Source organism: Cherax quadricarinatus, chromosome 26, assembly GCF_038502225.1.
Source record: "Cherax quadricarinatus isolate ZL_2023a chromosome 26, ASM3850222v1, whole genome shotgun sequence".
Lineage (NCBI taxonomy): Eukaryota > Metazoa > Arthropoda > Malacostraca > Decapoda > Parastacidae > Cherax > Cherax quadricarinatus.
The window spans coordinates 35,114,573-35,128,433 of record NC_091317.1 but is presented as its reverse complement, the minus strand read 5'-3'; the positions used below and the strand labels follow the sequence as shown (position 1 = coordinate 35,128,433).

The 13,861-nt window shown below is 41.2% G+C and overlaps 1 protein-coding gene across 1 annotated transcript in view; it reads right to left on the bottom strand.

The window, feature by feature from the left end:
- LOC128691745 (uncharacterized) overlaps positions 1-13,861 on the bottom strand; it is a gene marked incomplete at its 5' end in the record, with an annotated part of 103,989 nt that overhangs the window by 75,275 nt on the left and 14,853 nt on the right.

Here is a 13,861-nt window from a genome sequence, read left to right as displayed (position 1 = left end):
ACCCCTGATGGAAATTATTGTCAGGGAAAGCAACAGATACTTCGATTACACCATGGCAAACACAACACTTTCACCAAAATCACGTCTACACCAGTGGAAGGAGACAACTGTGGCTGAGATGTATCTTTTCTTTGCCACAATAATGTTTATGCCACATGTGTATAAGCACACTGTGAAATCATACTGGTCAACAGACCGCCTGATTTCAACTCCAGGTTTCAGTGATATAATGCGAGTGAATCGATTTGTGCTACTATTACGTATGCTTCACTTCTCAGACAAAACCAGGCCTGACAGAAACGACAGGTTATATAAGATTAGGAATGTGCTTGTGTATCGGAAAAGAAATTCAGTATGTATTTTTATCCCTTCAGGAAGCTTGTTATTGATGAGTCTTTGATTCTGTTCAAAGGAAGACTCTCTTTCAAGCAGTATATACCAAGCAAGAGGAAATGCTTTGGTATAAAGTTGTTTGTGCTTTGTGATTGCTACAGTGGTCTTGTATTGGATATTATTGTGTACACTGGAAGATATACATTGCAAAATACCAGGAAGTTATTGGGCATCTCTGGTGATGTGGTTAGAACAATGATAGAACCATATCTTGGAAAGGGGCATATATTATATACTGAAAACTGGTACACAAGCACCTCATTCAGTGATTTTTTTGCGAGTGAACATGACAGATGTGTGTGGCACAGTGCGTGCAAATCGTAAACATATGCCCAGGTTTGACACTGGCACTCGTAGAGGTGAGGTGCAGGCGTTTGCTGCCAATGACATCATGGCATTTCGGTGGCATGACAAACGAGATGTCACACCGTTGTCATCAGTTCACCCTAGTGAAATGACAAACACTGGCAGGCAGCACAGAGACAGCAATGAACCCATTCTAAAACCTGCAGCTGTGATTGATTACACCCTCAATATGCGCTCAGTGGACAAATGTGACATGCAGATTAGGTTTGCTGATTGTGTTCGCAAGAGTTATAAGTGGTACATAAAACTCTTTTTCCATCTTCTGGACATTTCCATGCTCAATGCTTATAATATGTATAAAATAAAGACCAGAAACAAACCACCATATGGCGAATTTTGTTTGTCTGTCTTCAGACAATAGTATTCAAGTACCAAGGAGCAACACCTGCAATAGAAAACCGCCCACTAAATTATCGACAATTCCCTTCTCGTCTCAAGCATGGTGATCACTTTCCAATACAACTGCCTGCTACTGTTTTCAAGAAAAAAGGCTCAGAAGAGGTGTTATGTCTGTGCACATACAAAAAAATGCCCATAACAACACAGAGACACTCGTTTTATGTGTGAGGAGTGTAAAACACCACTGTGCATGACACCATGTTTCAAAGACTTCCACAGGCTGCAGAACTTCTAGAAACATTCCCTGTGACTGTATATGTGTATATAAAATATAGAAAAATAGTAATAAACAACATTTTATATCGATGGTGTGTGTAAACAACTTTTATAAACAATATAGTGACAACAGTGTTTGTGCAGTTATTGTGTAGTAAATAAAGAGAAAAACTCACAAAATAGTGCTCATATTGGTCTCACAGGCCATAAAACTTACTTGAAAAAAAAATAAAAAAATAATAGAAAATAATACAAAAAACTAAATAAACTAAAACCGGGTGACCGGCAGTCGGCAATGTTACCGTATGCCGGTCATTTTCTGTCAACTTCATGCCTCCATATCTCGGTAAGTATTGATGGTAAAAAATTTCTGTTTAGCCTATAATATATAAAAAAAAAGCTATCTTTTCATAAGAAATTTTTTTTTTTTTTAAATTTTTCGACCCTGAAAACAAGTCTGGGAGACGGCGCGTCAACTCTGAAAGGGTTAAGAAGATGGTACGTATACTGAGAGTGGCGAAAGTTTTCCAAGGAGAAACTTATAAGTCTTCTAACCATTAGAGTTAGACCTTCTTAATGCAAGGGGCCCCCCACCACCTAAATCTGGCAATGAGTGCTCCTCTTTCTTGGCCTCTGACTGACCCCATTATTACTACTACCTTTGGCTCCTACCTTCACTTTTGCCTCCTTTAACTCCCCCTTTTTATTTTTGTCCCACAACTCTCCCTATTTTATGCTACCACTACTACCTCTTATTAAATGACATACACAATCCTAACAATAATTGCCATTATCACACTGCTAGTCAGGCTAAGACACTACTCAGTGCCAACAATAACATAACAGTATTCAATTATACTGTCAAATCATTAAGCAAACACTATGATGACCTCCAAGCATTACTCATTTCTCTAAATGTCAATATGTCTATCATTACTCTCAGTGAAACATGGCTAAAGCATGACATTACAAACATCTATGCCATACCTGTCTACACTACCATACTTAATTGTAGGCCAGACCAAATAGGTGGTGTCACAGCTATATACTACTCTGATGAACTTGAATGTATAAACTCCACTTGCACAAGGGATAAATATGGTGAATATACATATACTAAATTTAAATCCAAAAACCTTAAAAAAACCTTAACAGTTAGAGCAATCTACAGAGTACCTCACTCCAATATTTACTCATTTAGTGAAAAAATAAGAAACATGATAACTAACACAGAGATGAATAAACACCACCTGATACAGGTGACTTCAACATAAACCTCATCCCTGACCCTGACCCACAAGTAACTGAATTCACAAACACTGAGCAACTGCTTACTTCTGCCAATCAAAACAAAACCTACAAGAAACCTCTGAGACAAATTCCTCTTTACTTGACCATATCTGGACAAACACTATATCCCCATTAACCCTTTCAGGGTCCAGAGGCCAAATTTTTAAGTGTGCACCAGTGTCCAAGAATTTTCAAAAAATAATTTTGTTATTTTTTCTTATGAAATGGTAGAGAATCTTTTTCTGAAAGTAATAAAACAAAAAGTATGAAATTTGATGGAAAATTGACAAAATTATGCTCTTGCGAGTTTTGATGTGTAAGCGATATTTACGCATCGGTTATTTTGCTGACTTTGACTCCCATTTTAGGCCAATTACGTTATTCCAGTCGACCAAATTCTTAGCTATTTCATTAGTATTACTTCTATTCTATCAATTGAGAGCAAGAACTAACCAAGTTAACTGTTTTAACTACAACATAAACTGATCGGAAATTGGTAATTTGGCCAATTTAATGCAAAGTTCAAAATACACGTACTCCAATTTCAAAATAGGGTCCAGAATAAGCAATGCAGGTATTCCTGGCACTAAACTAACATTTCCTCTGTTCATAAGTTACATTTTCAGGCTTTACTAATAATTCCATTTTTATTTTTTGTTCTCATAATGAATTTTTATTCAAACCGAAAAATAGAAGATTTACTGTTATGCAATATTGTAATAATTGTATAAATAATAAAACCACATTTATGAATGTATATTAGACCCACCAGCAGGCATGTATTAGACGTGTGAGGTCATTTGTTTACTCTTGAACATCGGCAAAAAATTAACATTTCCGTTACTTTGCGCTCAGTTTCAAGCCATTTCCAGTACTAAAACCAATCAAAATCATCTCTATTTCTGTAATATATCTTCCATTCTATCAAATGAGACCAAAAAATCACAAATACGTACAACTATAAAAAACGTATGAAAAAATCTGAAGTCACGCACCAGTGTCCAAGAAATTTTGAAAAAAAAAAATTATTTTTTCTTACAGAATTAAAGAGCATATTTTTGTGAAGGTAATAAAACAAAAAAAATTAGAATCTGATCAGTACTTACCGAGATACAGTGCCAAGAAGTTTGTAGAAAATGATGTGGTGGCGGCAACATCGACGAATTCCACATACGCGTATTATATTATTTTGTTGTTTTAGTTGTGTTTTCTTTTCTTTTCCAATTTTTTTCTATTCCTACTAACATTTGGGGCCTGAGAGACCAATACTGTATATAATTTATATATATAAACTCACTGTATTGAACACAATAACCGCACTAAAGTTATTATCATATTATTGTTTACCACTGTTGTTTATTACAATAAACATGCACAAATATTGTATAATACTAATGTTCTATCATATATTTACATATTTACAATCACTGGACATGGTTTTAGAACTGCTGGAGCTTGTGGAACTCCTTGAAACAAGGCACCATGCACAGAGGCACCTTACATTCCTCACACATAAACCGAGTGTCTTTGCGTCTTTGTTGCCGTCGTTTTGTTTGTGCACAGACAATGCATCTCTTCTGAGCAAATTTCTTTTGAGTTGAAGGAAGCTGTATTATGAAATGATCACCTTTTCTTCTCAAACGCTTGGGTATATTGTGATGAATTCGAGGACCATGTTGTATTGCAGGTGTTGTTACCTGGTACTTCATTATGAGTTGTCTGACAACAGACAAACAAAATTCACCATACGGTGGTCTGTTACCAGTCTTTATTTGGTACATATTATATGCATTCAGCATTGAAATGTCCATGAGATGGAAGAAAAGTTTCATGTACCACTTGTAACTCTTACGAACACAGTCAACAAAACCAATCTGCATGTCACACTTGTCAACCAAGCGCATGTTTTGTGTATAATCAATCACTGTCACTGGTTTTCGAATACGTTCATTAGTCACTCAATCAACTTTGCCACTGTCTTGCATTTCATTACGGTGAATGGTTGTCAACAATGTGACATCTCGTTTGTCATGCCACCGTAATGCCATGATGTCATTGGCAGTAAACACCTGCACGTCATCACCACGAACACCTGCGTTGAGCCTAGGCATATGTTTACGATTAGAACGCACTGTGCCACACACATCTGTCTTGTTCACTCGCATGAAATCACTGAGTAATGGGCTTGTGTACCAGTTATCGGTATATAATGTATGGCCCTTACCAAGATAAGGTGCCATCATGTTTCTCACTACGTCACCTGATATACCCAATAACATCTTGGTATCTTTCAATGTTTTACTACCCGTGTATACAACAATATCCAACACCAGGCCACTGTCACAATCACAGAGTACAAACAATTTTATACCAAAGCGGTTCCTCTTGCTCGGTATATACTGCTTGAATGACAGTCTACCTTTGAACAAAATCAAAGACTCGTCAATTACAAGATTCTTGAATGGATAAAAGTATATCCTGAACTTTTGTTTGAGATACATGAAAACATTTCTAATCTTGTATAACCTGTCACTTCTGTCAGGCCTGGTTTTGTCAGAGAAGTGCAACATACGTAACAGTAAGATAAACCTGTTCACTGGTATTATTTCACTGAAGGATGGGGTACAAATTAGCCGATCTGTGGACCAGTATGCTTTTATATTATGCTTATAGACGTGAGGCATAAGCATTATTGTTGCAAAAAGCAAATACATTTCTGCAACAGTCGTCTCTTTCCACCTGTGTAGTCTTGACTGTGGTGATAAGATCGTATTTGCCATGGTGTACTGAAAATACTTATTACTTTCCCTGACAATAGTTTCCATCAATGGCTGGTCAAAGAATAATTCAAAGAATTCCAGTTCATTGGCCGTGGTTCCAAGGGGACAGGTAGGTAGAATTCCACTTTGCGAGTCATCAAAGTGGTGAGGGCTGGGAACAAAATTGGGATTTTGCTGCCAATCCCAGATACGGTTTGCTGGTGGATACTGGACATCATAGGCTGGTTGTACGGGTGGTTGTGGCGGGCTGGTGGGTGACGCTCCGCTTTGTCCTTGAACTGACGAGTCAGCAGCGTGGGTTCCCGCGTGGCACAGCGAGTCACGCATGGCGGTGCCACTACCACCACCAGCCCCACTAACACCATCCACTGATGTCTGTGGCCCATCCATGCCAAGTGTAGCCACATCATCCTCACTATCACTACCTAAAACGGGTGTAGGGCCACGGGATGTACTCCGGGATGTACTACGGGATGTACTCCGTCCCCTGGGCACAGCATAGGGTACACTACCCGAGCGCATGCGGCGGCAAACATACCGACGCTTCACTGGTGAATATGTTTCCTCACTATCACTACTCGAACGATCGTCGAGCGCAATAAAATCACAATCCACGTCAGAATCATCGTCATTACTGAAGTCAGAGGCCAGGCCACGGGAAAATATTAGTTTTCTCTTACGTTTAGGAACACCCGACCGTGAGTCACGAGTGCCCACACCAGAGGTAGAAGGTCGAGGATCGTCGGGGTTTTCTGCACTATTATCGATATCCTGGTCATTATTTTCGGTCACTAACTTATCAAAGCCGTAGAATTCGTCTTCATTTCCACTTCCATCAGTGTCAGAACTATCAGACAGGAAGAGGAGAGTCCCAATTTTCCGGGGAGTGAGAGCTGACTTGCGACGAGACATGGTGAACAAGGGTGACTGAGCCGGCGTTCCCACAATGCTATGCAGGCGCCTAGATTTTTTGTTTACGGCGCACACCCACGGCGCAGACCCGTTCTCTCATATGTAGGCCTATGAGCGCTTTCGCGCTAAATTTGACGGCGCTAGAATTTTGGCTAGAATTTTTCAAAATTTCTTGGACACTGGTGCGTGACTTCAGATTTTGGCCTTGGACCCTGAAAGGGTTAACAACAGAACCCAGTATGTATGCACAAATGGAGCCAGCTCCACTACACAACCTGTTCTTGTTGGAGTCCCACAGAGGAGAGTTCTTGGCCCACTTTTCTTTCTCATTTATATCAATGACCTACCAAATGCATCTAATCTCCTTAAACCCATTTTATTTGCTGATGACACAACTTGTCTTTTCTCACCCAAACCCAACTATATGAACAGACACAGTAAATGCTGAACTGCTAAAAATATCTACTTGGATGATTACCAATAAACTGACTCTCAATATAGATAAAACCTACTTCATGTTTTTTTGGAAACAGAGCTTCAAATGTACAGCTAAACATATTGATAAATGGTTCACCTATTTTGAGACAGGCAGAGAGCAAATTTTTAGGTCTCCACCTTGACTGCAGGCTCAAATTTCAGACACACATACAGCAAATTTCCAAGAAAGTCTCCAAAACAGATACGGTACTATGTACCCCAATCAGCTCTTCTAGCTTTGTACCACTCTCTCATTTACCCTTACCTCACCTATGGTATTTGTGCATGGGGCTCAACCACAGCAAATCACCTTAAGCCCTTAACCCTTTGAGGGTTTCGGCCGTACTAGTACGGCTTACGACCCAGGGTTTTTGACGTACTAGTACGCCTAAATTCTAGCGCCCTCAAATCTAGTGGGAGAAAGCTGATAGGCCTACATATGAAAGAATGGGTCTATGTGGTCAGTGTGCACAGTATAAAAAAAATCCTGCAGCACACAGTGCATAATGAGGAAAAAAAAACTTTGACCGTGTTTTTAGAATAAAACAGCGACTTTGCACTGTATTTTTGTATGGTATTTATTGTTGTATTCCATTTTCTTGATCTCATTTTATAGAATGAAAGACATATTACAGAAATTGAGATGATTTTGACTGGTTTTACAATGACAAGTACCTTGAAATTGAGCTCAAATTAGCAGAAATGTTTGATTTTTACCAAAGTTCAAAAGTAAACAAATCATGCCAAGTGTCCAATACACGTCAACTGGTGAGTCTAATATTCTTCCACAAGTGTGCTGATATTATTTATACCATTTCTACACTAATGCAGCGGTCTACATAACAGTAAATCTTCTATTTTTTGTAAGAATAAAAATTGAAAGTGAAAAGCCAAAGAAATATAAAAGGGGCCTGGGGATGTGACTAATGAACAGAGGAAATGTTATTTTAGTGCCAGGAATGTCTTTCTTGTTTATTCTGGACCCTATTTGGAAATTGGCATCTTTTGAAATTTGTGTGAAATTGGCAAAATTGCTAAATTCTGACCACTGTATTGGATAGTTGAAATCAGTAAATGGGTGGTTTCTTGTACTCATTCAATAGAAAAAATAGAGTTCTAGAGAAATAGTTATGATTTCTGTCGACTAGTACACTGGAATTGGCCGAAAATAGGGCTCAAAGTGGGCAAAATCGCCGATGCGTAAACATCGTCGAGACCGCTAACTTCGCGAGAGCATAATTCCGTAAGTTTTCCATCAAATTTCATACTTTTGGTGTCAATATGATCGGGAAAAGATTCTCTATCTTTTCATAGAATTTTTTTTTTTTTTTTAAATTTGGCCGACCCTGAGAACGAGTCTTGGAGAGGGCCTGTCGACCCTCAAAGGGTTAATAACCTAGCAAAAAGCTGCAGTGCAATTGATTACTAACTCCTGCATTAGACAACACACTCCACCTCTTTTTAAGAATCTTAACTTGCTAAATACAGTGGACCCCCGCATACCGATGGCATCACATAGCGATTAATCCGCATACCGCTTGCTTTAATCGCCAAAATTTTGCCTCACATACCGCTTAAAAACCCGCTCACCGATTTTCGTCCGAGACGCGTCCAATGTGCGGCCTGAGCCACGCTCACATGTTCCGCCGGTGGCATTGTTTACCAGCCAGCCTCTGCGGTAACATCCAAGCATACAATCGGAATATTTCATATTATTACAGTGTTTTCGGTGCTTTTTCTGGAAAATAAGTGACCATGGGCCCCAAGAAAGCTTCTAGTGCCAACCCTACAGCAATAAGGGTGAGAATTACAATAGAGATGAAGAAAAAGATCATTGATAAGTATGAAAGTGGAGTGCGTGTCTCCGAGCTGGCCAGGTTGTATAATAAACCCCAATCAACCATCGCTACTATTGGTGGTACAGCTGCTGCTGCTGCTGCACTGTCAGCTGCTGCTGCTGCTGTAGCATCGTCTGCTGCTGCTGTAACATCGTCTGTTGCTGCTGTAGCGTCGTCTGTTGCTGCTGTACCACCGTCAGCTGCTGCTGCTGCTGTAGCATCGTCTGCTGCTGCTGTAACATCGTCTGTTGCTGCTGTAGCATCGTCTGTTGCTGCTGTACCACCGTCAGCTGCTGCTGCTGCTGTAGCATCGTCTGCTGCTGCTGTAACATCGTCTGTTGCTGCTGTAGCGTCGTCTGTTGCTGCTGTACCACCGTCAGCTGCTGCTGCTGCTGTAGCATCGTCTGCTGCTGCTGTAACATCGTCTGTTGCTGCTGTAGCATCGTCTGTTGCTGCTGTACCACCGTCAGCTGCTGCTGCTGCTGTAGCATCGTCTGCTGCTGCTGTAACATCGTCTGTTGCTGCTGTAGCATCGTCTGTTGCTGCTGTACCACCGTCAGCTGCTGCTGCTGCTGTAGCATCGTCTGCTGCTGCTGTAACATCGTCTGTTGCTGCTGTAGCATCGTCTGTTGCTGCTGTACCACCGTCAGCTGCTGCTGCTGCTGTAGCACCGTTGTTGGTGTGGCTTATTGAGAATACCAAGAAACAATTAACCCCAGTGGATTTGCCACCCAGGATAACCCAAAAAAGTCAGTGTCATCGAAGACTGTCTAACTTATTTCCATTGGGGTCCTTAATCTTGTCTCCCAGGATGCAACCCACACAAGTCAACTAACACCCAGGTGAACAGGGAAAAATGCCTGGAACTAGTGCTCATATTGGTGAATTTAAAGCCAGCAAAGGTTGGTTTGAGAGATTTAAGAATCGTAGTGACATACACAGTGTGATAAAGCCTGTTCTGGAAGAAAATGCCAAACAGGACCTACAGTACTCAGGAGGAAAAGGCACTCCCAGGACACAGTGTCTCATCAGTCATTGCTGCATCTTCAATAAAGGTAAGTGTCATTTATTCTTCATTTAGTAGACTAGTACATGCACAATATATACTGTGCATGTACTACTCTACTATTGTGCATGTATCCTTCTCTTTGTGTGTGGGAAAATGTATATTTCATGTGGTAAAAATTTTTTTTTTCATACTTTTGGGTGTCTTGCACGGATTAATTTTATTTCCATTATTTCTTATGGGGAAAATTCATTCACATACCGATTATTTCGCATAACAATTACCCCTCTTGCACGGATTAAAATCGTTATGCGGGGGTCCACTGTATACAAAACACCCACACTTATTATTCTGCCTACTACATACACAGAACACTATACTCTAATGTAAACACTCCTCTCAAATGCCTCCTTAATAACTTTAACAGAACACACAACCATAATACGAAACACAGATCACTCTTCGATATCCCTCACATTCATCTCTCCCTATGCAAAAATGGCATGCATGTAAAAGGCCCGAAGATCTGGAATTCATTGCAAATTTCTGACCACGTTATTGGATAGTTGAAATCGGTAAATGGGCAGTTTCTTGTACTCAATCGATAGAAAAAATGAATTTCTAAAAAAATAGTTATGAGTTTGGTTGACTGGAACAATGGAATTCCCTGGAGTTTACCTGGAGAGAATTCCGGGGGTCAACGCCCCCGCCTCCTCATGGATCAGAGCCTGATCAACCAGGCTGTTGCTGCTGGCTGCACGCAAACCAACGTACAAGCCACAACCCGGCTGGTCAGGAACCAACTTTAGGTGCTTGTCCAGTGCCAGCTTGAAGACTGCCAGGGGTCTGTTGGTAATCCCCCTTATGTATGCTGGGAGGCAGTTGAACAGTCTCGGGCCCCTGACACTTATTGTATGGTCTCTGAACGTGCTAGTGACACCCCTGCTTTTCATTGGGGGGATGTTGCATCGTCTGCCAAGTCTTTTGCTTTCGTAGTGAGTGATTTTCGTGTGCAAGTTCAGTACTAGTCCCTCTAGGATTTTCCAGGTGTATATAATCATGTATCTTTCCCGCCTGCATTCCAGGGAATACAGTTTTAGGAACCTCAAGCGCTCCCAGTAATTGAGGTGTTTTATCTCCGTTATGCGTGCCGTGAAGGTTCTCTGTACATTTTCTAGGTCAGCAATTTCACCTGCCTTGAAAGGTGCTGTTAGTGTGCAGCAATATTTCAGCCTAGATAGAACAAGTGACCTGAAGAGTGTCATCATGGGCTTGGCCTCCCTAGTTTTGAAGGTTCTCATTATCCATCCTGTCATTTTTCTAGCAGATGCGATTGATACAATGTTATGGTCCTTGAAGGTGAGATCCTCCAACATGATCACTCCCAGGTCTTTGACGTTGGTGTTTCGCTCTATTTTGTGGCCAGAATTTGTTTTGTACTCTGATGAAGATTTAATTTCCTCGTGTTTACCATATCTGAGTAATTGAAATTTCTCATCGTTGAACTTCATATTGTTTTCTGCAGCCCACTGAAAGATTTGGTTGATGTCCGCCTGGAGCCTTGTAGTGTCTGCAATGGAAGACACTGTCATGCAGATTCGGGTGTCATCTGCAAAGGAAGACATGGTGCTGTGGCTGACATCCTTGTCTATGTCGGATATGAGGATGAGGAACAAGATGGGAGCGAGTACTGTGCCTTGTGGAACAGAGCTTTTTACCGTAGCTGCCTCGGACTTTACTCTGTTGACGACTACTCTCTGTGTTCTGTTAGTGAGGAAATTATAGATCCATCGACCGACTTTTCCTGTTATTCCTTTAGCACGCATTTTGTGCGCTATTACGCCATGGTCACACTTCTCGAAGGCTTTTGCAAAGTCTGTATATATTACATCTTCATTCTTTTTATCTTCTAGTGCATTTAGGACCTTGTCGTAGTGATCCAATAGTTGAGACAGACAGGAGCGACCTGTTCTAAACCCATGTTGCCCTGGGTTGTGTAACTGATGGGTTCCTAGATGGGTGGTGATCTTGCTTCTTAGGACCCTTTCAAAGATTTTTATGATATGGGATGTTAGCGCTATCGGTCTGTAGTTCTTTGCTGTTGCTTTACTGCCCCCTTTGTGGAGTGGGGCTATGTCTGTTGTTTTTAGTAACTGTGGGACGACCCCCGTGTCCATGCTCCCTCTCCATAGGATGGAAAAGGCTCGTGATAGGGGCTTCTTGCAGTTCTTGATGAACACGGAGTTCCATGAGTCTGGCCCTGGGGCAGAGTGCATGGGCATGTCATTTATCGCCTGTTCGAAGTCATTTGGCATCAGGATAACATCGGATAGGCTTGTGTTAACCAAATTTTGTGGCTCTCTCATAAAAAAATCATTTTGATCTTCGACTCTCAGTCTGGGTAGCGGCTTGCTAAAAACTGAGTCATATTGGGACTTGAGTAGGTCACTCATTTCCTTGCTGTCATCTGTGTAGGACCCATCTTGTTTAAGTAGGGGCCCAATACTGGACGTTGTTCTTGACTTTGATTTGGCATAGGAGAAGAAATACTTTGGGTTTCTCTCGATTTCATTTATGGCTTTTAGTTCTTCCCGCAATTCCTGACTCCTATAAGATTCCTTTAGCTTGAGTTCGATGCTTGCTATTTCTCTGACCAGTGTCTCCCTACACATTTCAAGATATATTGACCTCTTTTAGCCACTCTGTTATTCTTTTCCGTCGCCTGTAAAGGGAGCGCCTTTCTCTTTCTATTTTACATCTACTCCTCCTTTTTCTTAGAGGAATAAGCCTTGTGCATACATCGAGTGCCACCAAGTTAATCTGTTCTAGGCATAAGTTGGGGTCTGTGTTGCTTAGTATATCTTCCCAGCTTATATCGGTTAGGACTTGGTTTACTTGGTCCCACTTTATGTTTTTGTTATTGAAGTTGAATTTGGTGAATGCTCCCTTGTGGCTAGTCTCATTATGTCGGTCTGGGGCTCCACGCATACATGTCTGAACCTCAATTATGTTGTGATCTGAGTATATTGCTTTTGATATGGTGACATTTCTTATCAGATCATCATTGTTAGTGAAGATGAGGTCTAGTGTATTCTCCAGTCTAGTAGGCTCTATTATTTGCTGGTTTAAATTGAATTTTGTGCAGAGATTTAAAAGCTCGTGTGAGTGTGAGTTTTCATCAGAGCTGCCTCCTGGTGTTATTACTGCAACAATATTATTTGCTATATTCTTCCATTTTAGGTGCCTTAAGTTGAAATCCCCCAGGAGCAAGATGTTGGGTGCAGGAGCTGGAAGATTTTCCAGACAGTGGTCAATTTTTAACAGCTGTTCCTGGAATTGCTGGGATGTTGCATCCGGAGGCTTGTAGACTACCACAATGACTAGGTTTTGGTTCTCGACCTTTACTGCTAAAACTTCCACTACATCATTTAAGGCATTTAGCAGTTCTGTGCAAACAAGTGACTCTGCAATGTACAGGCCAAACCCCCCCCCCCCCCTTTGCCTGTTCACTCTGTCACATCTGTATAGGTTGTAACCTGGGATCCATATTTCGTTGTCCAAGTGATCCTTTATGTGGGTCTCAGTGAAAGCCGCGAACATTGCCTTTGCCTTTGCCTCTGCAAGCAGTCCACGGATGAAAGGTATTTTGTTGTTTGTTGCTGGCTTTAGACCCTGTATATTTGCAAAGAAGAATGTCATCGGACTGCTGGTATTGTTGGTACTGGGGAGGATTTTTTTCCGGCATTAGTATCTGTATCTGTTGGTTTGGAGTGGAGGCCATCAACTGTGGTTCCACTCCAGGAATGACTGGATTTGGTGTACGATTTCTGCCATTTCCTGCCAGTTTTTTTTCCTTCCTGGCACTAAAAAACCTCTCCCTCTTGAGTGGCTGTGGCTACCCAGGTTTTCCCATGGCCTGGATGTTTTGTATCTTTTTGTACCCTTTAGATGGTGTGCCTGGCAATTTAAGTTATAGCACAGTCTTTCCTGTACTGAAGAGGTACACATTTCAGGGTGAAAAAGCTTACAGGAAGGGAGTTTGCATTTTCCTGTTGTCATATGGGCATGGCATTTTCTAGGGTGGTCACAGTTGCATGTCCCGTCTGTTTTTCCAGATTTCCCATGTCTGCAGATACCAAGTGCATAGTATGTGCACAGGCTTGGTTTCCGTTTGCCTTGGGTTT